The sequence below is a fragment of the Antechinus flavipes genome, chromosome 2 (assembly GCF_016432865.1).
Source record: "Antechinus flavipes isolate AdamAnt ecotype Samford, QLD, Australia chromosome 2, AdamAnt_v2, whole genome shotgun sequence".
NCBI classification, from domain to species: domain Eukaryota; kingdom Metazoa; phylum Chordata; class Mammalia; order Dasyuromorphia; family Dasyuridae; genus Antechinus; species Antechinus flavipes.
In genome coordinates, this window is record NC_067399.1 from 253,217,217 (window position 1) to 253,242,463 (window position 25,247).

A 25,247-nucleotide genomic window follows, 5' to 3' on the forward strand; every position below is an offset into this window, starting at 1 on the left:
GATACAATGAGATATTATTTGCAAGATATTCCACATACCCTGAAAAGGTATGTAAATACTAGCTATGATTATTAGATAGGAGGGAGGCCCTAGACCTAACAGGATGACCATTTTGAGAGACTGCAGAAGGACTTCTTCCTTAGTTATTGTTTGGATCCCAAAAGTTTCTCTTTTGATTTTCTGAAGTATCTCCAGAAGCTAAGATTCTGAGATTGTGCATGCTAAGATGCTGGAAAGGCTTTAAAAGTGTCTGGTAATAAATTGTGGGCCTATTATCTGAGCAACCAAACTAAGTTCAGAGAGATTCATCATGAAAGGACTGGACACCAGAGAGGGCCCTCTCATTAGCTGGAATGTGTGAGGCTTCTTCTGGTTTTTGCTTTCAACCAGCAGTCTTCTTGCCTTGGAAAATGCCTCTTCCATGTGAACTTCTCACTGTGGAAAATACCTCTGGCACTATGGAACCTTCATACAATTGATGAGTTTCTCTTTTGAAGTTCCACTTGAGAAAATGCCCTAGTCATTTATATTCATTCTAATTTGTCTCTAAGCAAATCTCTTCCCCATTCCCCATCCTATACCAATGCTTTTCAGATCCTTTTCTTTCTGTTATCCTGTCCTATTAGAATATAAATCCCTTGAAGACAACGAATATTTTTTTCTTTCTGTTTATATTTGTATTCCTAGCACTTATCATGGTGCAGGCACATGGCAATTACTTAATAAATGCTTTATTGATCTATGTATTTATCTGAGTTTGAATTCTAGTTCTGACACTTAATAGTCTTGTTACCTCGATCAAATCATTTAACCTCTCAGAACCTTAGTTTTCTTAGCTGCAAAATGTGGATTATAATATTTGTCCTACTTCCATCACAAGGTTGGTACAAGCAAAGAACTTGTGAACATTTGCTATACCAATGTGGAGTGGCTCATTTTTATATGCAATCAATTTTTTGGACAAAACAATTCAAGAAACTATCTGCTAAGACATGGAAGTGTTGTGATTTGAAATGGCATTATCAGTGACCTTGATGATGAAATCATGGGGTGTAGAAGTTTGTGAAACAAAAGTGATATTGCTGTTTTTTCTCTCTTCTTGGTAATATTGTGATTGACAGAAATTGAGTGGATTCCTATTACTGAATAAGTTACAGTGTATAAATATAATGGAATATTATTATTCTATAAAAAATGATGAGCCGTATGATTTCAGAAAAGTCCGGAAAGACTGACATGAACTGATGCTAAGTAAAGTGAGCAGAATCAGGAGAACACTATACAAAGTAACAGCAAGATTATGTTATGATCAACTATGATACTTAATTGTTCTCAGCAATGCAGTGATCTAAGGCAATTCCAATAGATTTGGGGTGGAAAATGTCATCTGCATCCAGAAAGAGAACTATGGAGATTGAATGTAGATCAAAGTCTTCTATTTTCATCTTTTTTGTTTGCTTGCCTGCTTCTTTATTCTCTTGGTTTTTCCCTATTATTCTGATTTTTCTTTCATAACATGACTAATATGGAAATATAAAATGATTGCATATGTATAACCTATATCAGATTGCTTGGTGTCTTGGAGAAAGGTAAGGTCAAGGGAGGAAAGGAGAAAAAAACTGGAATGTTGAAAACTCTCCTTACATGTAATTAGAAAAAAATCTAGAAAAAACCCAAACAAGCAAACAACAACAAAAATCCAAGTATTTTTCTTGGAGCCCTAAGCCAATGAAGGAAGGGGCATCTTCAATGAACTCACAGATTCCTGCTAATTCTAGGATTCTAAAACACTGGTCCCTCTACTTTTGACTATATAAATCAATTGACCTTCTTCAGATAGACACCAACCAAGAATCCTCATCCTTTATCTCTCCTTTTTTAAAAATTTTGTTTGATTAATTTATGGAATAAATCTGTCCTTTTCACATAAATAAGATCTGTAAAGGGCAAATTCCATAGATTTTCATCTTCCCAGGAGCTCTTCTATGATTCCAGACCAATACCTTCACTATCCCCCTGAAGCAGGGCTGAGAATAGTTTCTATTATGAACAAGAACAGTAAAAGTTAGTTTTTTAAATGGCTAAATAGGGGCAGCTAAGTGGTGCAGTGGTTAAAGCATGAGTCAGGAGGACTTGAATTCAAATCCAGTTCCACATACTTGAGACTTGGGCAATTCACTTAAGCTCAATGGTTTTGCAAAAAAAAAAAAAAAAAACAAAACAAAATAAAAAGGATAAATGATCTCATAGTCATTTCCAGATTTTACTAAATACTCTGCTGCCATTAAGAGAGGGTTATTGAACGACCTGATTGATGAAAATGCCTGTTTAGCATGATCTCATTTTTCACATTTGTGTTAATGCCATCATTATTTAAAAAACAAAACAAAACAAAAATAGTACCTGAAAATCTGTTCACACAGTCACTTCATCCCCTGAGTCTTTCTCTGTAATTTCTTTTTGGAGTCCCTTTGGTACAACACCAAGAATATTCATTTATTCATTCATTCCAACAAAATTTTCAAATGTAAACTCTATCTCCAGAACAACTTATTGTTGGGGAACAAAGGGAGTACAAAGAGAAAAACAGCACCATCTTTGCCCTCAAGGAGATTATATTCTTTTTGGGGAGAAGGGGTTAGAAGCAGACTGCCCAACATTCAAGACTAAAGTCTGTATTTTCGATTTTCCTAACCTAAAACAAGGTGGGATGGTGTAATGATAAGATCCTTTAGTTAGAAGTCAGAAATCTTGGATACTAATCTTACCTCTACTACATGTTAATGTAAATTCCCCTCTCTAGTTTTCACATTCCTCAATAAGAAAATGAAAAGTTGAACTAAACCTATAATTCCTTCAAATTCTGATATTCCATTATCAAGGTCCTGTAAATTACAAATAGAAGAAACAGACTATCTCTCATCCCACTTTGACTGTTCTATCCCTAATCACACTTAAGGAGGGAGAAGATAGAAAGAAGAGAGCAAAGAAGAATGGCAGAAGAGAAGTTTAAGTTCTGGAAGGCATTTAGAAAAACTTTCACCTGTTCAAAAGTGAAAGAACGTAAAAATTCTCTGACAAAGACAGTAATGGTGTTCAACCTCCAATCTTATTCTGTGTCTTTGGTCACCACCTCTTCATCCATTATAATAGTAAGTTTCCTTTGAAAAGACCATTTTTATTATAATCTATATATGGTTTATCCCTTCTGTGTCATCTGTGATGGATATTTGATTTTAGATTACTCTCTCCCTATCATTCAAGGTGTTTTAAAATCTGACCCTATTGCATCTTTCTAGATTTAATCCATATCATTCCCCTCTATTATTTTATGTCTTGCCATACTGGACTATTTTTTTTTTTGGTTCTCTGAACAAGCACTGTGCTTTTATGACTCTGTGCTCTCTTTATTACATTTCCCCTTTTTCTTGGAATGCCCAGTTTTCCCCTTTACTTGTTGAATTCCTATCTATTTGTTTTTTAAAAGTTGTATTTATGTGTTTGTTTTCATATCATAGTCATGTCTGAATACATCTCCCCCTTTATTTCTCTTTCTTCATGCCAACCCACCAAGTCTTCCCTTGTTACAAAGAAATGAAATCAAGCAATGCAAAAACCAGCTATCATGTCATATGCAAACTCCCACAATTGTAGTACCCCAAGTCTTCAAGGAAAGGGCATTTTTCTTCTCAGGATCAAGATCAGTCATTGCAATTATATAGTATTTGATGTCATTTAATTTTTTTTTATTTACAACATTGTATTTACATCTAGTTTTCTTGGTTCTATTTATTTCACTCTGTAACAATTCATATGAGTCATACCATGTTTTTCTAATTTCTTCATATGTGTCTTTTCTCATAGTAGAAATATTCTATTCTATAGCATATTCATTCAGTTCCAAATTGTTGGAATATATTTTGTTTTTTACTACTTTTTTTCTTCCCACTGTCTTATTCTGACTATTTTGCTATGCATAGAACTTTTTTTTTCTTTCTTTTCTCTTTTTGACTCCTTGAGTATACTCCTGGCAATGAGAATTCTGAGCCAAAAGTTAAAAAGAAAGTGATTTTTTCACATAATTCTCAATTGTTTTGTAGAATGATGGCACCAATTCATATCACTAACAAAAGCATATCAGTGCACTTTTCTTCCTCTAGCTTCTCTAACAATGACTTTTTAAAAAAAAATTTTGGTTAAATTTCTACATGTGAGATAAAACCTCAAAGATGTTTTAATTTGTATTTCCCTTCTCAATGATTTGGAGCAATCCTTTTATGTGATTGCTGACAATTTACAATTTATCAAAACTTTTGGATCATATTCTTTAATCATTTACCTATTGTACAGTAATTCTTGGTCATATATATTTGTGTTAATCTCTATATTTTCTATATATTTTCCCTAGTATCACTGATTTTTGTTGATGTGAAACTGTTTAATATTTACTCTCTTGAAATTGCCTAATTTCTTTTTTATGATCAACTTTGTCACTTATTTCATTAAAACTTCATCCCTTAAAAAGTTGTTGCCCAAACAAGAGATACAGGAGATAACAGCAGAGAAAATGGACAATTCTGATTTTTCAAAATCAATTTAAATTTTTTCCATTTTAAAGGAATTTTAAGGGAAATATTTAACTGAGAAAAAAAATCTGTGCATCAAATTTCTCTAATAAATATTTGATATTCAAGATATGTAGGGCATTGATTTAAATAAAGCTAGGTCCCAATTAATGTGAATAATAAACTCCCTGGAAAAAGTCACAATATTTGAATTCCCACTACATATTTCCATTGGAGTATAATCAATCATCAATTTCACATAATCATAACTTCAAATAATGTGAATTTGAATACATATTTAGGAACTTATTATTTGTACTAATCAGTACTTGACTATATATAACAACACAAGCCATTCCCCAATAGGTTAATGGTTAAAAATTTTTATACACATACATATGTGCATATATGTGCATGTTATATGAACTGTCATAGAATGAAGTGAGCAGAAAAGAAGAACAATTTATACAATGTTTGTACAGTGATTGTATTGTTGGAAAAGAAAATAATTGTGAAAGACTTAAGGGCTTCTATAAATGCAATGACTTTAAGACACTGATCATGATGATCATACTTCTCATCTCTTGGCAGATGATGGACTAGAGGTGCAGAATGAGACATATGTATTTGCATTGCTTGATTATATTTTTTACAAGGGGACAATCTTTATATTTTGGTGGGGAAAGAATTACAGAGGAAAAGTAGGGCTAGTAGTTATAATGCTGCTGAATAAAAAGAAGAAAAAGAAAAGGGCATCAAAAATCATTTTGTCAGCTCTAGGAGGAAGAGCAAAAGGAAGGCTTAGAATTGAGAACTCAAAACTTTAAAAATACATTTTTAAAAATTGTTTTAATATATAATTGGGAAAAATAAAAATTATGCATTTTAGGAAAAGACCATATAAAAATTCATGATGTCATTTATAATTCTTTTTTCTATTCTTTGTATATGGAGATATTACTGCTTATAGTAACAAAATCAAAGAAAAAATAATTACTCTAACTATAGCTTTGAAAGATATAACTTTACATTTTCTCCTGTTGTTTTTTTTTTAATAATATGGCTTTTTATGCATAGATGCATAGGTATTTTGAAGTTATTTTGGTGTATGGTATAATATCCTGCTTTTACTTTCTAATATTCTAAGAATAATACTTTCTATCAAACTTCTTTATAGTTTTGCTAGCAGCTCTATTCTAATACCAAGTAGTTAATGTTCTTGGATTTATCATACACTGAATTCAGTTGTTAGTGATCTTACCTTTTGCTCTAATCCTATCATTCTTCAAGGTTCATAAGCCTTCCCATGTACTTATCAAGTAATATCATGTATTATATTTTTTTGTATTGGTGTCTTTATTTTCCCCCATCAGAATAAAAGCTCTTTGAAGGTAGAAACCATGTTTTATTTGAACTTTGAATCTTCCTATGTCCAGTATAGGATTTTGTATAAACACAACTAAATATTATTTCTTCTTCTTGACTTTGCCAGTAAACTAACAAGCTCCTGGAGAAAAAAGACTGCTTCAATTTTTAATTTGTAGGCTTACTGCCTGGAACAATGTCTTGTACATAGTAGGTCCTTAAAAAGTGGGTCAGATTGAATCTAGGTATTTTATCACTTCTACCTAGTGTTTTTTGGGTGTTAACTTGAACAAAGGAAAATCAGGATGTTGGACCTGAAAAAGTCCCAAAACTAGCCCCATAATTATTCATGTTATTGTTTCCTTATTAAAAAATATTTCTGGATCCAGTACTCTAGATTTCAACAACAGGAAACCCTTCCTCTTATCCTAGTTCACTGATTAATTGAAGAATTAAAATTCAAAGAAGACACCCCCTTTTTTCAGCAACACCAAAAATGTCTTAAACCAGTAACTTCAAACTTAAATAGAAACAGGATCCACTGAGCTGTATATGAGGATCCCTGCAAACTGCACATTGACTTATTAAACTACATATTACAATTTTTTTTATTTTGTTAAATATTTCCCAATTGCATTTTAACCCGGTTCTCACTTGGGAATATTGCAGGCAGTGTGTTTGGCAACTCTGCTATAGACCATCCATTTACTCCTTAAACTAAAAAATTAAATAAAAGAAAAGCCGTGACTAGAAGGCTTATTTTTTTTTTAAACAAAAAGTAGAAATGATTTGGTGGTTACCCAATTTCTCTGTTTCTCTCCCATTCCTTTGGTCTAGGAGAATGAACTGAGAGTTGACTAAACTTTGAACTAAACATGGTGATCCGATCTGGACATCGAGAGAATGGATAGATGGTAGGATATTTGTTGGCTGGTATAATCCCAATTATACAATTTAGCCCTGTGAAACACATTAGGGGAAAAGATCATTAGCTTAATGAGCAGCACAGATTTGGGGCTTGGTAAGCAAGCAAAGGCATCTTTCCATTATGCACGGTTCTCAGCAAATTTATTATTTTTGGTCACCAAGGTGACCTGGTGTCTTCCAGGTCCCTCAGCAAACCCAGAAAGTGACAACCCCCTCTCTTTTTCTCACCCCCAGAATCCCCAAAGGCAAAGCACAGACAGGGATCCGTTTGGCACCTAGCCCATGTTCTTTGTGAACTTAGCATAAGGAGAGGGAGGAGGGAGGAGTGGGATCAAAGTTGGCACCAAGTGGTGGGCAGGAAACCCCCTTAGTGGGACACACTTGACTCCCAAGGATAAAAATCAATGTCTTTCAGCATCCTTCTCCTCTCTGAGAGCATTTCCAGCAGATGGGGGAGGAGCCCATGGGGGCCCTTCACGGGACAGGTCTCCCAAAATTGACACACTTTTCTGTCGATATCTCCCGGCTGTCTCTCACTGACCATACATAGTAGGGGCCTGGTGAAGGCCTGGGACAGCCCAGGCCTGTAAGCCTAGCTGCCTCTTTATTTGGCCTGTCTAAAAATAGCAATGGGGAGAGTAGGGGAGAGCAAGGGGGAGAAAGGGGGGCAGACTCAGGGCTCTGCAGGACTAGTAGTCAATGAGCTGAGAGAAGCGATTGAACTCCCAGCACTCCCTGTTCGGCTGTCCGCAGCTGACAGTCTATTTTTTCCCATGGTTGACTAAATATGGTCAGGGAGGGAATGGCATGAGAAGGAGCCACTTGGCTGGGACTGCATGTTTCAGATGCTTAGCTGGGTATATAAGCACTAGAAAGGTGAACTTGGTTTCTGATCAGAGGTTTCCCCTAAACCCCCCAATCCTCCCTCTTCCTACTAGGAAGCATCCCCCTCCTCCCCTCCCCCCCCCATTTGTGTGTGAGCATGCGGGCAGACGATACTCTTTTGTTTCAACCTGACCTCTACCTCATGGTGACCCTATCTTGGGGGGGGGGGAAGGAGGAGAGAAGACGGGGTGGGGGGAGAAAGGGGAGAGGGTGAGGGGAGACTTCTGCAGACACAGCCCTTATACATCAAGGTGTGCGGTAATCCCAGCACGCAAGGTTGCTTCTTCTTAACTCCTGCTTTCCGCTCCTTCTGTCTGTTCTCTTTCCTCCCTTCTGCTTTCTCCCTCTCCCTCTCTCCCCCTTGTTCACTCTCCTTTCTCTCTCTCTCTCTCTCTCTCTCTCTCTCTCTCTCTCTCTCTCTCTCTCTCTCTCTCTCAGTTGTAAGCTTTAAAGACCTCCCTCCCTTTGCTAAGTCTGCGCTGCAGCAGGAGGGCTGAGTGGTGGTGGTGTCTGGTGGGAGGGGAGGGGGAGCGGAGGGGATACAGAGGTGCATGTGGGGGAAGGGACCGTGCGTGTTAGGGGAAGAGACTGAGGATTTGTTAGCCTGTTCTTCTTTCGTGTGTGTATGTTTTCCCCCTCTCTCCAAGTGAGGACTAATGCCATCCCTGGGCCTGCTCTCTTTCCCTCCCTGCATTAGAGGTTGCCTATAGGAGGAAGCCGATGGCTGCAGCATCCAGCGCATTATTACCTTGCGATGCCATGACCCTCCTCCATGCATCCCTAACTCTTTAAAGCTGATTCAGCTAGCGCTCTGGAGGCTCCCCTGCTGCAACAGAATCTCCTCACTGGTATGTCTTTCTCTCTTTCCTCTAATGGCACCGACTTGGCTCCGTTCTTTTTTCCCCTTTCTTTCTTTTTCTTTCTTTCCTTTTTCTCTTCCTTCCTTCCTTTCTTTTCCTCTTTCTTTCTTCCTTCCTTTTTTTTTTTTTTTTAACACTTACCAGCTCAGGCAGGACTTAAGGCTTCCAGCAAAGTTGCCCGGGATTGGGGAGGGGGACGGGGTTTGGAAGTGTGTGTGTGTGTGTGTGTGTGTGTGTGTGTGTGTGTGTGTGCTTGTGTGCTTCATTGCATCGGGGGCAGCGTGTGTGTGTGTGTCTTCCCATGGAGTAGGTTAGGAGTTTTCTCTTCGGCGTGCGGTATCCTCTGCATTTTAAAAACTGCAGAGCCAGCAATAGCTCGAATGCTTTAAACTCAAATGTAAGAACTTTGACACACAATCATTTTGTAAGGCTGCTGGCGGTCTGTGTTCCCTGGTTTAGAAGTGCAGGCTAGTGACAGCCGGAGGGATGTTTGGGGTTGTCATAGTGGGGGTGATGGGGGGGGCGGTCAGGGGAGAGTATGATTAACGGGCTCTGAGCTCTGTCAGTTCCGCCCAGTGCTAGAACAGGAACGTGGTTCGAACTTAAGAGCCCAACTTGCAACCTTCCTGGTACTGCGGTCCTTAACCATTGTAATGCCGATGAGCAGAAAGATTGGTAACCAATGAGAGACTGCCTAGAGCGGCCCCATCCGATCTGGAAGAAGGGCTCACGGCTTGACTTTAAAGAATGGTAAAGGCAAGGGACACCCCACTGCAAAGGGGATATGCCTTTTTCTGTAGATTGAAGTGGGCCTCCGTCTCCTCGGTCCACCTTTTCTGAAACAGCCTCGATTCCCTAAGCATCAAGTATGAAAAGCTCATGTATTGTGGGGTGTAGGTTTTCAGTATGCTGGTGTATGTACAAATATAATCCTGTAAGAAGGAATTTTTGCAAGGGGACCACATGCAAACACATGAGTGTCACACACACACACACACACACACACACACACAGACACTCCTCAGACCCAGAGAGGTTTGATTTATAAAGGGATAGAGGGTGTCTCTTTGACTTAGCATGACTCCCACATGCACAGAATGGAGTATATTTTTCAGTGAGTATTTATAGGCTAAGCAGCCTTGTGCAATTTAAAGGACATTGTAACTCTTGGGTTTATTGGTCCTTTGGATTACAGGCTAGGAGGCCACTCAGAATATCTTTTATTTCAGGAGGTAGAACTTTGTTTCAAAAAAAAAAAATCCACAAAACTAGGTTTAGTTTGAAAATGAACAAGAGATTCATGTAGGCATCTTTCTGAAACTTCTGTTTTACCCCTATGGATTAGGGGATGTTCTCCTGCTTAGTCTGATCCCTCCAAAGTTTCAGCTGTCCTGGGGACATTTGTAACTAATCCTTGTCAATATGGAGGTCAGGAGTTGAGGGCACAGGAGAAATTTAGAGCTGGGAAAACATCTGCTCACTACTATTTCTCACACTTACTTACTTGACTGATTTGCCTTCTCTACCCTCTTTGGCTCTGGGTTGTCTTCTCCGTCCTCCTTTGCCCCTCTGTTCTTGCACACTTCTCATTTGTCAGCAACACTGAGCATTTAGAATTCTTTCTCACCTACACTTCAGCTCACATTATCATGCAAGGGTCTCTGCTAAATCATTGGAGATGCAGAAAGAAAAGTTGGGTAACAGGAACATGCTGTTTAAGTTGCCCTTTTTTATCCTTGACTGCATGAAAATGATAAATAACTGTGCCTAAATGTAAATGGGGCAGCAGGTCTTTTCTCTGTTCCATCCTGCCAAATGGCATTTTCCTTTTTAAATGGGAGGTAGAAGCGCCTTTCAGAGCCATAATCCATTCTCTCATCTCCTTCTTGTGTGAAACTCTGACCTAGTCATCCTAGATCATCCCCAGTTACTTGAAAGGTCCACCCTGTCCATTTCACACACCAGTGGAAAGACTTTACAGGAAAAACTCTATGGTTTGTTATACTGAGATATTTGGTTTTTTTTTTTTTTTTTTTACTGGAGAAGGGTGGTGGTATTTTTAAAAATAGCCTTCTTGGGTAATTAGTTCCTCACTGGAAGTGATAATGGTGAGAAAGATGTATTTGCTATCTAAGGATACTAAGGGTGTGTGTGTGAGTGAGTGAGTGTGTGTGTGTCTGTATATTATATTTAATATGTATATTATATATATAAACAGTACAGGAAAAGAATGATTATTATACACACTAGATAGAGTAATTTCTAGTGGAGTGACAATTAGGTTAGTTTCCTTGACCTTCAAAACATTTCTAATTCCCTTATTGAATTTTCCTCTAATTAAAGCTAAGGAAGCCCAACTACACTGGATTCTTGCTTTTGTCCAGTTATTTTCAGAATATAGCCTCCAAATTTCTGATCTAATCCCTGTTCCTAATAAGTCCCAGCCTTCCTCTCTCCTTTAATGAACTGCAGTCATACTTTTTGCTGTTAAGTGATTCTTTGGAATCACCTTCCTCTCCCCACCCTTTCACGTCTCCCTCCCCCAAAAGAGCTAATATGACTTCATGCAATGAACAGAGAAGGTGATAACCATTTAAATCCCTTTGGAGTTTAGTGTTATCACACACTTTGCAGTTTCCTTCTTTATTCTGCTCAATAAACTCCTGGATACCAAATTTACTTGAGGTCTGGTTACTTTCTGGCTTGGTCAGGAGCTAAGCTTGGGAATGAGAGTGAAACCTCATCCAGATCTCTTTTAGATGCTTCCCCTTTCCCATTTTATTTTTTATTTGGTTTTGTCAGAGTTTATATATGATGATGGAGAATAGGGGCAATGTTTCCTCCTTTGCTCATAGAGAAATTTCAAAGTGCAGGAGAAAACCCATCGATATAATTAAGTATTCCAAAGTGCTTAGTTTACCACTTGCTAAGTTTACTTAAACCCTCTTTAAAGGGTTCATTAGAAGACTGTGAGAAACGGTAAAATTCATTAACACTAAGGCAGCCATTCTGCATTTGTCTGTAAATTGGTATTGATCTGGAGGGCTCTGGCTGGGGTAGTAGGCAAATGGAGCAGGTGAGTGGACAGTCCGAGCATACTATTACAGCAATGCTGAATGAGCAGGAAGCGCCCCAAATGACCTCTTGGTTTGCTGGGCGCCTAAATCCTGTCCATAATAGTCGTCTATTCAGTGTGATCATCATTTTCAGTGGGGCACTGGGGCTACATTGTTAGAAGAGCTTTAGAGCTCAGAGGGGTTAGGAGGCAAAGAGTGAAAAGGAGCAAAGCATGAAGGATGGTGAAGAAGAAGAGAGGGAGAGGGAGGGGAGGAGAAGGAGGAGGAGGAAGAAGAGGGGGAGGAGGAAGAGGAAAAAAGACTATAGAGGGAGGGAGGGAGGGAGGGAGGGAGAGAGAGAGAGAGAGAGAGAGAGAGAGAGAGAGAGAGAGAGAGAGAGAGGCAGGCTGGGGGGAGGGAGAGGGAAGGGAGGTGCAGAGAGAAGAAAGGCACAGATGGGTGGGTGCACACAAGCACACACGAGTGCTTGAGGAGTAACTCCTTGACTTCTACTCTGGCCTAAGCTCACATATCCAGGTTTCCAGTTATCCCTATGAACCTTCGATTTGACAATTTGTCAGGTAAACCGCAACCATTCTCAACTGCTACAGAGTTCAACTGGATGGCTTTTTCCCAACACTGAAAGAAAGAAAGTCAAGATATTCTCTTTCTGGGACTCTTCTCTTTGGGAGGCAGAAGAAATTCTGGATTTACTAGGTAAGAGCTTCTATTTACAATATCTAGTTGCCTTTTTAATACCCTCTGTCTCCTCAGTCCCAGTTAATTGCTGAATGAATCCTTTGTCTTTAACAGAAGAGTCTTCTAACCTCAGTATGAAAAGGAGGCAGCTTGGTGTTGTTATCTAAGTTGTAAACTGGACATTTGAATTCCAGATGGACAAGCGCTAAGCTTTGCAGGAAAGGGGAAAGGACCAGTCTTTATTTATTCTTCTCTTTTTTCTAAGTCCTCATCTGAGGAATAGAAAGAATTGTAATTTTCTAGAGTTTCTGGATCTTTTCTTTTAAACCTGTATTTCTGAGTCCTTCTAATTGTTAATGTGGGAGTGAGGGTAGGGTGGGGTGAGCATGAAGAGGATGTATTATAGTCTATGTATATTTTGTGTATATATTCTGTGTAGTTAAAAGTTTCAGTATGAAATGTGTGTACTTTTCAGGGGGGGATAAAAGATTTTGTCATGTTTCTCATCCTAGTTATGTGAAAATTAGTTATGAAGGGGACAAATTGCTGGATTTCTCATACTTCTGTCAAAGGCAACACCGTCCTATTTCTCATGACTATGTATGTATATTAGGACACAAAGACATAGACATAAGAAAAAAAAGAAAGTGAAAGAAAACTGTGATTTATTGTAGATAAATGAAAGAAAAGGTGTGTGTGTGTGTGTGTGTGTGTGTGTGTGTGTGTGTGTGTGTGTAGCAGGAGGTTTTGAGGAAGATGTCATGAAAATGGGGCAGTAACTCAGCATCATTAACCCAAGCCACCACTAAGTACACATGGGGTTTGAATTCCAAAGCAGTGCTATGTTCCTCTTCAAACATATAAATGCGCATATTGAAAACTACCTGCTTGAGAAACATACTACTTTATATGCCCATATGAACGTGCTAAGCTATGGAATGTAAAGAAGTATGTATTTCCGGTAGGGCATCTCTCTCATGGGAGCAGGGTGACCTGTGTTCAAGGGAGAAAGAGACAGACAGATTTTGTTTTTGGAATGCCTGACATGGCAGACTGACTGGGGAGTCAATTGATGATGGTGTTCCAGTGGCTGTATTGTTCTGTCACTTTGCCTGTGTCAGCAGGTGGAAATGCTCATCAGGACATTAAATATTCAACGTGCTGACTGCGGCAGGCGCTTGGAAAGGCAACACCAGAAGAAAGCCCGTTGTCCGCTTCTGGTGTGTGCAGGGGCTCAGGTCAAGTGCTAGATCTTGGGGGCTTGCAGGTTCCTGTGCTCTTCTTCCCTATCCCCTCCTACCCTTTAGCCTATAGAAGTCTAGACATTAGCAGAGTGGGGTGAGTTCTTCAATCGGTGGGAGAAATGTAGAATGTAGAGTCAAACAGAAAATGGAATAAAGTAGAGAGACAGAGAGAGAGAGAGAGAGAGAGAGAGAGAGAGAGAGAGAGAGAGAGAGAGAGAGAATATGTGTCAAAGAGTTTAAAAACCCAGAGCAATGTATACTTATGTCTTTCACTCTTAACATTTTCAGACATGATCACTTTTCACCCTGGCAAAGACACAAACACAAATGAGTTGTGCCGCTTAATGTCACACTTACCATATACTAGAAGGAAGTGATCAGGGAACCTAACACCCATAACCTCCAGAGTTTCTAAGACTCAATCACAGTCTAGCTGTGTACTAATCACTGTACAAATCATTGCTTTTTAAAAAGCATCATCATTTTTCACTTTTTTTTTTATATATACCCTATAGGGGCACTATTAGGGAATACTCAAGACAGCTCAGAAGAATCTTAGCCATACATAGGAGCCTGAACTCCAGTATTCTGAAACTTTTTTAGAGAGAGATTATTCTAAATCTAGAGCTTCCAAAATGCTTTTCTCTCTACATTTCCCCAGATTAAACTGAGGCTGATTTTTTCCCCCACCAACAAAGTATGGTGAGCCTTGCTCTCATTGGAATCAGTTTGGAATGATGTGAAATCTAAAGTAATGTTCCGCATTTGGTGTGAAGATACTGTCCTCAAATATTGCCTGATTGCCCCAGCATATATTGAGACAAAGTGAGAGAAAGAGAGAGAGAGAGAGAGAGAGAGAGAGAGAGAGAGAGAGAGAGAGAGAGAGAGAGAGAGAGAACAAGTTAAAAAAATCAAGAGATCTCAATCACCAGGCGCAGAGATGGATTTCATGTGCATTCATAACAGAATTTTATACTATAGGTAGCACAACACTGCTTCTGAGCTGATCTGACCCAAGAAAGAAACCCAAACTCAGGATCTAGATTTTGCTGAAGTATCCCTTTTCCACTCAGTGGTCAGTTGTTCTCTCTGTTTAAATAAAAGAATCTTAATTGAGAGAAAGAATTCCTGAAAGAGATAGAAAGAGAGGATCTTGCCGAGACAATGTTCTCTGGGAAGAAATGAGTTGAGTTTCAGAAGGATTTGTAGTTATCTCAACCGAAAGTGGGAAAATTCCTGTCATTTCTTATGACCCCCAAAGTATTGCTTTTGCAGATCCTGGCTCCTATAGGAAAATGGTATACTCAGGTATGTTGGGCAGAGTAAGGTGTTAATAGAGTAGGAAAGGATCAGTTTTTTCAGTTTGGGGAATATCTGTCTGGCAATCATTAAGATTTTTTAAATTTTCATATCATGAGATTTTCCCTGTTTGACATGTTTAGCCTCTGGAACTTGCAACAGGTGTATCTGCCCTGTCTAGAATTGGGAATTTTCAACCAAATCCTGATTCCTATGTATGGAAATAGGTGGAGAGGGAGAAGGAATATCAGGGAGTTAGCTCTCTTCTCTTCCTGTCCCTGGGGTGGGACCCAGCTATATTGTCCCAATAACTAAGTCTTGAGGCTTAGAAACACATTAAAAAATTGAGTCCAGTCCAATCTAACTCTTAAAATGCTTGATATGGCAGCCCCAGGGCCCATCACATATCGCACATAGAATGCCTTGTATATTACATCATAGATCACAGCATATATATATTTATATATTCATATATCATATAGCTCACAGATGCCTCATATGTCCCACCTTTTCTAGCTTGCCTTATATATAACATGTTACATCACATGCACCATAAGTTGTATTTCATATATCCCTTTTGATATGTCTTTTGAACGTCTTGTTCCATTTATAGGTATAACTATAACTATAACTCTGTGCAGGTATTTTTTATTTTATGCCAATGAGGCGAAACTTAATAGGGAGAGAAGGCATCTGCTTTTTGGCCCCGCCATGGGCATGGGAGAGTTTGCATCTGATGGGTATTTGTCCCAGGAAATGGCATTTCTGTCCCCATTAGGGTAAAACTCCGGCCACAATGAGTAGAAATAGCAAGGCCACAGAAATAGGAGGCCACAGAGATTTGCTAACCGACCACAGAAATGCCGCAGCCTCCTCACTTCGATAAGTCCCTGTTTTACATTAAAGTTTTATTGCAGGATGTGGTGTTTAAATAAAAGCATTAGTGTTTTGAAATTAGGTTTGACTGAGCAGTAAAACAAGAGAGTTCACAGGGATAGTCACTGCCTTCTTTTTGTTATAAATCACCTCTATTCTCTTGATCTGCTGAATTAAAAATGAGAACAATCCTTACCCTTGTCGATATAAAATTAAATTTCCTTTTCTTAACATTTTCCCCCACTTCCCGCTCCTACCTTAAGCCTTTGACTGCTCACCACTACTCCAGCTTTGGAATTGGGGCTGATTTACAATAGGTATCTACAATCCTAATGCAATTTTTATCTCTCTCTCTTCCCATCTCTCTCTCTTTCTACCTTTGGCATTCTAAGGTATGTGAATCAAATGGCATGGTTAATGGAAAGAAGTAACTAAGCTTGGATCTTTTCTGATGTAAGTGTTTTTTACAATACTGGCTGGGCCTTTGGGCACCCTCTTTGTGACATTTTACTAGTTTAACATTTTAATGTAGAAGAAGAGAGAGACTGGTAGGATGGGGACCTGTGTTAAGATTGGCTTAGATTTTGTGAGAAGGGACTTTAGCCAAGGTAACACACCTGAGGGACTGTGGCTTAGTGAAAAAAAATTGTATTTAAACTCAGAGGACTTGATTTCAAAGCATGAATTCACCTGCATGACCCTGAAAGGCTGTTATCTTTCTATATAAAATCATGGGTTAAGGGTGGATTGGATGATCTTCATGGCCTTCTCTAACTCCAGATCTTATAAGTCCAGGGTGACTTCTAGAGGGGAAGTAGAAACACACCTCAAGGGTTTCTATCTGTTACTTTGCTTCACCAGAATTTTAAGAAGGAACAGAGAATTTTGTACACCAAAGCACTTGAAATATTTTTAATACCATCCTCGTTCTCAGGGTGAGACTAAAATATGAACTTGTTCAAGTAACGTCCTTCCACCAGTGATCTTCGTGTAAGATTTACCCTTAGCTTTTCTCAGGTTGTTTATATAGAAGTCAACCCTGGAAAAGCAGACAGTAGTCTTTATTCCAAGTTCTCTGGAGCATGTCCAAGCTGGTTCTAGAGAAACCTGAGGGCACAAGATGTGTCAGTATTGCTGTTGAGACCATTGGAGGGTTTAGCCACTATCAACCAAACAGCCAACTGATGGCACTTAAGTTCTAGGGGTAGAAAGAGTAGCTTTGAAAATTGCAGAACTCGTAAATTCAGCGGACCAAATTAGTTAAATTTTTCTATTCTATGGCTCACAAAATCTAGTCGTTCTCAAAATGAATTTTCTGCATGTGAGGGAAACCAGTACCGTGTCAGGAATGGGGAGAGAGAGGAAGAGAGAGAGAGAGAGAGAGAGAGAGAGAGAGAGAGAGAGAGAGAGAGAGAGAGAGAAAGGAAAGAGACCATTTGTAGAAGGGACATCAGTCCCATTATTTTGTTTGTTTGTTTATGTTGATGACGAGTTATTTTTTATTTTCCCTCAGCCAGGTGGCCAAATAAATTTCACTACCTCCTTCTAAAGAAGGGGCTGTTTGCAATTCCAGTTTAATAGTGCATTCATCAAGAGCAATAAAGCATTTTATTGCACAAGTATTTCAAAGCGTGTGCTGCCCCTGGTAAAAGCATTAGTAAAGGGGGGCATCAGCAATCTCATTTAAAACTGTCGACCCAACGTGAAAAATGTTGCGTTGAAGAATAAACTGCTATTAAGCATGATTAGATTGACCTGCAGGACAGATATTTTAGCTGCTGCAGCATGAGTCAATCACAGTGAGCATCGCTTGAATTGCAAATTTTTTTAAATACCCTAAATTAAAAAAAATGGAGGAACCTAAGACTGTTTGGGACCCAGGAGTGACTTTGGGGGAGATACTTACAAAGTAGATTCAGAGGACTAAAGATGGTAGGACTAAAAGAGTAGGGGTTGGGGATTAGGGGTTGGGGGATGGTTTCTTAATTGCCGCCACCTTAGCATAAATGAAAACTATGTTCCTCAGACCAACCAATCAAAAAAAGAATTGTGCTGAGTCAGCCTTTGGACTGTGCACGTCCGATTGCAGAAAGGGACTCAGCACTGCAGTGCAGCATCTCTGCTTGCCTTTGACACCAGCCTGGCAGGGCATTGCTCCCCGTGTGTTTCCCAGGGCTGCCTGAGGCCTAGAAAAAGAGAAGCCCTCAGAAAAGGGAGGCTGGGGGAGGAAAGACAAACACGGTTTTCTTCCAGGAGCATCCTTGCTTGCCTCGTTGTCCCTTGTGCTCAATCAGCGATGGGAAACTCCCGCTCTCTGAATGAATTGGCCAAGGCCAAAGGGATGGCTATGGAAATGAAGGGTGTGGGAAAAGAGAAGAAGGAGGAGGAGGGGTGAGTGACTGAGAAAACTGCGCCCATGCTCGCAGACTCCAGCCTCCACCGGCCCTTCCATTGAATCTTTTTTTGCTGTGCTTTGATCTACTGGGGGTAGGGGTTTGGTGCCTTTCCATCCCAGGAGTTCCAGGGCTAGAGGTCATGAGGCTGAAGTGAGGTGTCCATCCACCCGACTCTCTTGCATAGAACTTTGGACCTCCCCAAGTTATATCCAGACCTCTACTGACTAGGGACTAGTCGTGACAAATTAGGCCCCCAAAAAGAATTAAGAATTTTTCGTGTGTCATTCTTATGTGTAAGGTTACCATCTTCCCGATTCCAGACCTTTGTTGGAAATATTCATTACGAGGCTCAAAGCTTGCGGATTTATCTTTTGGGAAGTTTACAGCGGGACCCCCAGGCTTGGCGGAAGGGACTCCTTCAGGATGAGTCCAGGCGGACCTGGCGCAGATGGTAGACCTGAGCCGCTGTCTCCCAGCAGAGGGCTTCTCTGATCCCCCTCAGTCTCGCTCCAGACTTTTAAGGACAGACTACCACTTGTTGGGAGAAAGACAAACCAAAGCAGCCCTGGGCGGAGCTGGGGAGCTGCAGGAGCTGTGGGGAGAGCTCCCATTTGGTGCATTGTCCACTCCTGCAGTGCGGGGCCGTGGAGGGCAGCGTGAGGTGAGGTGATTGCCGCGGCAGCGGCGCTTCAAGGGCGCGCGAGGTAAAGGTGTATGCTCTCTGAGAAAAGCCCCAGTGCCCCCGTCCAAAGTCAAGCAGAAGAAGCAGCGACGTCCATACACTCTGTAAAGCGATTTTTCCCTTTGAGAGAGTGTTTGCTCCCTGGCTTCTTTAAATATCTATATCTCCTTGGCACATGTAAAACAGAGCTTGACTTTGGGAGGAAATTCAGTCTATACATAACTTTTCAGGATTGCTGATACTGCGCTAGACTGTAATTGGTTTGGTCTTGCAAGTTGGTTGCTTTAATCTTCCAGGATTGCCATGAGTGTTTGTCAATAAGAACCACATAGGTGAAGTGCACATGGTTTGGAGAAGTGTTCTGATGAGCACGGTTGCTTAGGCTGTCTGAACAAGGGATGTGTTTCAAGGGAGGTTATGGCTGATTGGGAAGATAGGGCTAAACCTCCCAGGCCCATTCCACCAGAGATTCCTCAGTTTCTTTCTGTACTTATTTTTTTTTTTAAAGTAAAAGGAAAACAGACACCGTGGTTCAAAAAAGGGAAAAAAAGTAGGAGCTGTGTATTTTAGGTCCTTCAGGCGAGAACTCAAATGAGAAAGTTTGCTGTTTTGTAGACTTGTACCCAAGATACAGCCAAACTGCTTTCAAACTCAACTGGTCTGCTTGTTCATTGAGTTGAGCCTGTTTCCCTGAAGTTTCCCAGAATCCAGCCTTGTGAGCTTCTCTGCTTTATAGTGTGAAAGCCACACCCTTGTGCAAATTGTCTTAGGAGTGTGCTTGGGACAGCATGTATGTGTGTGAGAGAGCGAAAGATAGTCTCAGACAAGTGGGCGAGACATCCATCATGTGCTTTTGGGAGGGTTTTGGGGGGAAAGGTCAGCAGAACTGAGTGCTTACTGGCTGGAGGACTCAGTACTGAGATAGTGCTGGCTTGTCCCCTGAATAAGGACTAGGTCTTCAAGGTCAACATGCTTTTCCTGCCTTCCCATCTCCTCACCCCGTTACAGGGGTCACGGGTTTGGCTCGCCGTGCCCACATATGGCTAGTGTCAGAAAGCTTGCCACCTTTCCAGGGCAAAGAGGACCGCAGGACCGCCGATATAAATAGCTGTCCCGACTACCCAACCTGACTCAGATGACACAAAGGACAGGAAAATTGTGTTGCGTCTAAGGCAGAAGTGCCACGCAATTGGATCTGTAAACCTGGAACTTAATGGGTAGAATCTAGGTGAACTTTCTCTGTTCTTCCCCTGGTGAATTGGTTGCTTCTTTTATTTCTCCCTTCCTCACCAACCCTTCACTCAATCCTTGTACAGACATAGGGGATGGCTCTAAGCAGGCCTCTGGTGCCCTTACAAAGTCCTCAAGGGTAGGGCACATAGCCAGCAATGGCCATTATGGTTTGGGTACCAGTTTCCTCAGGGATTTCTGTCCTTGGGTCCTTGTCTTTTGAAGTAGTCTCAAAATGGCAAAGCTCATACCAAATTGGATAATGCTTTCGGGAGGGGCTTAGAGAGGGAACAGTATATGTATAATCTGCCAAACTTAGCTGCTATAACAATGCTATGATAGAGCTGAACTGGAGCTAGAAAGCCTGAGTTCAAACTCTGGCCCTTATAATTCCTAACTGTGTGAACCTTGAAAAATTACCTCATTTTTCTAAGTCTCCTTTGTGAAATTGGAAGTCTTAAATATATATATATATAATATGTATATATATATATGTACATACATATATAAAAACATACACATATATACAAAATATAACATACACACAAAAATAGTTATATGCATGTGCTCTGTGGGCATAGAGGCAGCTGCACCTCAGACACTCACTAGCTGTGTGACCCTGGGCAAGTAACTTAACTCCTGTTTGCCTTAATCTATTGGAGAAAGAAATAGAAAACCATTTCAAGTGTCTTTGGCAAGAAAACTCCATGGACAGTATTGACATGATATGCTCTATGGGGTCAGGAAGAGTTGTGTACAATTGAATGACTGAGCAATATCAATAACACTACCAACACATATACGTAAATGTATATGTATACACACATATGGCATGTATGTATTGCACATGTAATATATATCCTATGTGTATGTATCTATACACACATATACTAAACTACTTCTCCTTGTGAGGAAAGTACCTTGTAAACTTAAAAATGTTAAAGAAATTTGAGATGATGATGACGAGGATGTTTTCACTTTTCCCTGAGCTGTCCACTCAGCATCTTCTTCTCTCTCTCTCGAACTCCATTCTCATCTTGTCATGATACTTTCATCATTCAGGAGTTTGATATTCATGGACTAATTTACTCTTGTACCATCCCAAGTCTCTCCTGAGGGATGCAAAAAGACCTCTCTTTACTTCTCTAGACCTCCCATTCATCTTCTTTTTCATCAAAATGATTCCTCTTAGATCTGCTTCTGAGAACTGCCTCCAAGAGTAGAATAATTCATACTTAAGCACTAATAACTAAAAAAGCATTTCAGTAGATAAAATATTGGCTCTGGGGTCAGGAAGTCTTCAGCTCAAATCAGGCCTTAGATACACATGAGCAGTGCTATGTTGGTCATGTCACTTAACTTCCGTTTTCTTGTCTATAAAGACGCTATAGAAATGCTATTGCTTCCCTTTATAGAAATATTTGCATCTGAACAGTACAGAAACTTAATCCAGGGAATAGAGTTCTACCGGTAGAACATCAAGCAAGGAAATTGAGGGGGATTTCAAAGGCAGAAAGAGGTTCTAAGTGCCTTTCAAATCTTAGGGAGGACATCTATTTCATCTATGCGCTAGATGGGCCTGAGTATCAGGGCAATCTTTTAATCAGTCCTTTGATTCCTACAAAACAATGATAAATATGGAGGCCTGGTTTGCCCTAGGATTAATGAACAAAAATCCATTACATTATTTAAAAACATACACATAAATAAACCTATTGATCAGCTCTGTTGATTTTAGTTGTGAATTAATTTATGTAACACTAGATCCCAGGGAAGGCTGTTCTGTGAATAGCTATAATTTGTGCTAATTTATCTTATTCCTATGATCATAGCTTACATATCTACAGTTCTTTAAGATTTACAAAATGCTTTCCCTCACAACAACATTAGAGGCAAGTAGTAGGAGACAAGTATTGCTTCCCCCATTTTCTAAAGGAGAAAACTGACTTGCTCAAGTTCGCATAGACAGTGATGTTAGAGTGGAATTTGAAATTGGTTTTCTCCTAACCCTAAGACCCATGAACTTTGCCCCTGTAAACATGGTTGCCTCTTACCTCTGGAATAACTATTTCAGTGACAAAACTTCAGGAATTATAAATCTTAGCCTTCCTTTGTAGGATATAGCCAATAGAAATGATCATGGGATTTAGAACTGGAAGAGACTTTAGAGACCACTTTACCACTGCCTTTTATTTTTTGGTTAAGATCAAGTGCTCAGATAAAAACAAACCATCCACTAACACCTCCATAAACAAGTGTAAAATCAAACCTGCTTGGTTCGCATTCACCAGGGGATTTTTTTCAGATCTATGAGGAATAGGGGGACAACAGCCAAGGCATCCTTTAGGTTAGAAATGGCATTTTCTTATCTTAGAATGTATGTCATTAATTTAATCCACTAGGTTCCATACTCCCCCTTTTCCTTCAGGGGCACAGGACTCTTGGATGCACTTATAAGCTGAACATCTTTCTTTCCTTAAATGAAAGCAGCTTTACCGTTGTCCCTATCTTTGAAGTAATAAGACACAAAAATCTATTTTGCCATTTTTGCAAAGAACAGCAAAACTGGCCTCTACCACCTCCCTCCTCCCCGTCCTCCACACTCATTTGGTCTATTTGAAGTCGAATTTATTTCTAGGAAGGGCCCCATCAATTTGCTTTGCTCTTTTGTTGACAAGTTTATTAAAAACCCAGGCAACTCCGTATTAAACTTTTATCAGTGTTGAGAAATAATACATTTTTTGAATAGACAGAAAAGTTATGGATTGAGTCTGAGCCTTTCTTGTTTAGGGTTTGGCTGAGTCAGCAGGACAAAGAGAAGCCACTCTGATTTGGGGGTGGCTTTCTCTTTTCCCTTCTCCATTTGAGGTCTTTGAGGTTAAGGAACAGAAGTAACAGTGGCTCCCAGTAGAGATTATATATTTTAGGGAGTTACAATGGGATAGAAGCCATCGTTTTCTAGTTTTCTATAATAATCAAAAGTCAATAGCTATGATTCTTTGCTATTGATTTTAATAATTAACTAAAATCTGGGATTAAAAATTAATTTTATAGTGATTGAGTATTAATTGGTGAAATAATGCCACAGAATGTAACACTGGGTCATTTGCGTTTAAATTTTTTAAAGTATCATAGTAGAAAAATTGAAAAGGAAATGAAATATCCTTTGTTTTACCTGACTTTTTTCAAAGCCATGTTTTGTTGTAAAGGAAGTTTGACCTATAATGGGTTTAGAATAGGTGAGTGTAAAGAAGAATTCTCAAGAAATTCTCTCAAGATCATTGCCTTAGTAGGAGTCTGGGGCCTGGATAGCACCCAAGGTCTCTCGAGAAAACATAGTTCTAGGCAAACTTGAACTAAGCTCTGAATCACCCTGGTTGGTAGAAATCTAAGTTACAATAGTTAGAAATGACTGAAAAGTGTCCCAAATAGGGGGAGAAATAAGTAATAGATTTAGATCTGGAAGAGCTCTATTAGGTCATTTAAATTTATACTTTTCTCATTTTATGGATAAGGAAACTGAGGCAAAGAGGTTAAGTAACTTACCTAAGCTCACAGCTGGTAAATACCTTAGATGAGGTTTGAATTAAAGTCCTTTTGATTCTGTCTCCAGCACTTTATCTACTATAGCATGGCATCAAGAATTATAATGGGAAAAGTCTGTTTTCCCTTTAAATCATTTGTGATTTAGAAGACTGTGATAAAGATAGAAAGATTAAAAGAATTACTCAGAGAAGAATGCTAAATGGAGACTTTTAAAACTTTAAGTATATTCAGTTAAAAAATCCATTAAATCTAAATTCTCTGCTTAGTGCTAAAGATAAAATGATAAATATTAAACAGTTCCTGACCTCAAGTACCATACAGTCTAAGATAGGGAATATAATTTACATGTTGTTTAGTCCTGTCCAACTCCTTATAACCTTATTTCAGGGGGTTTTCTTGGCAAAGATACTGGAGTGGTTTGCCATTGCCTTCTCCAGCTCACTTAACAGATGAGGAAACTGGGGTTATGTGACTTGCCCAGAGTGTTATAACTAGTGATTGACCAGAATTAAACTCCAGTCTTACCGACTCTAGATCTGTTGCTCTATTTACTGCATCATGTAGCTGCTGTAAGTGTAGCTCAAGACAGGGGTAAAGAAGAAATCCCAAGAACGACCCTAGGAAAATCTGAGGAGAGAGAATCCTCATTCATCTAGGCATGGAAAATTCACATGAGATTGTTGCTGGTTTTTTAAAAAAATAAGTGAATTTAATCATTTTTTAAAAGACTGGATGTCCCTATCTTACCTGGGATAGAAGTATAGGAACTACTCACAAACACAATGCCCAGAAGTTTGATCTGTTCCACCTCTAGGATGGTTGATTCACTTCTCCTTTGGGAAACTCCTACTTCTAGTGTTTAGTGATTTTAATGTTGAATTTGGTGTGATCAGCTTAGCCCACTGCAGGTCAGAACTCCCTGCCTTTGCCTTCATGGTAGTTGAGATGACAGGTGTGTACCTTCATGATAGGCAGAGAAAGCTTTATAAAGGATCTGCTACCTGAGCTGGGTTTTGAGGGCAGAGAGAGCTCATAGAATCATAGATTTAGCACTTTGGAAGAACCTTAGAGACTTTCAAGTTCAATTGCTTCATTTTACAAAAGAAGATGGGGGTCAGAAAGATTAAATAATTTGCCCAGGAAGTTACAATTAACAAGAGACTTATGTCACTAGACAGAGGTGATGAAGAAGTACACTTTAGGCATGAAGGGCAGTCAATACAAATGCAAACAGGCTGCAGAAGGCAAGACAAACGTGGAAAAAGTAATATGGGGTACCTGGAATATAGAAAATGTTCAAGAAAATAATATAAAAAGGAAGGTTGGAGACTGATTTTACCAGGAGATTTAAATTTTATGATAGTCTATTTTTATTTTTAAAAGTATGAATTTGGATGCCATTTAAGATTTTAAGCTGAGAAAATGACATAACCATATATATGCGTTTGAAAATATATAAAGGGGCCAAGTATGGTGGATGTATACCTGTAAAATCCTGCTACTGAGGAGACTGAGGCTGGTGGAGCTCTTAAACACAAGAGTTCGGAGTAGCAATGAGCTAAGCTGATTGGGTGTCTTACACTAAATCTAATATCAGCACAGTTAACTTCCCAGAAA

General features: G+C 39.5%; 1 long non-coding RNA gene across 2 annotated transcripts in view; it reads left to right on the top strand.

Moving 5' to 3' along the window:
* The first annotated feature begins 7,543 nt into the window (after window positions 1–7,543).
* Window positions 7,544–25,247, top strand: part of LOC127548999 (uncharacterized) — a 33,298-nt gene continuing 15,594 nt past the window's right edge. Inside the window, exons 1-3 of one of the 2 annotated variants that reach the window (XR_007950498.1) lie at window positions 7,544–7,993; window positions 8,440–8,590; window positions 12,183–12,375. This is a non-coding gene — a long non-coding RNA (uncharacterized LOC127548999). The remainder of the gene's footprint in view (window positions 7,994–8,439; window positions 8,591–12,182; window positions 12,376–25,247) is intronic. The other variant, XR_007950499.1, reaches the window with a different exon arrangement.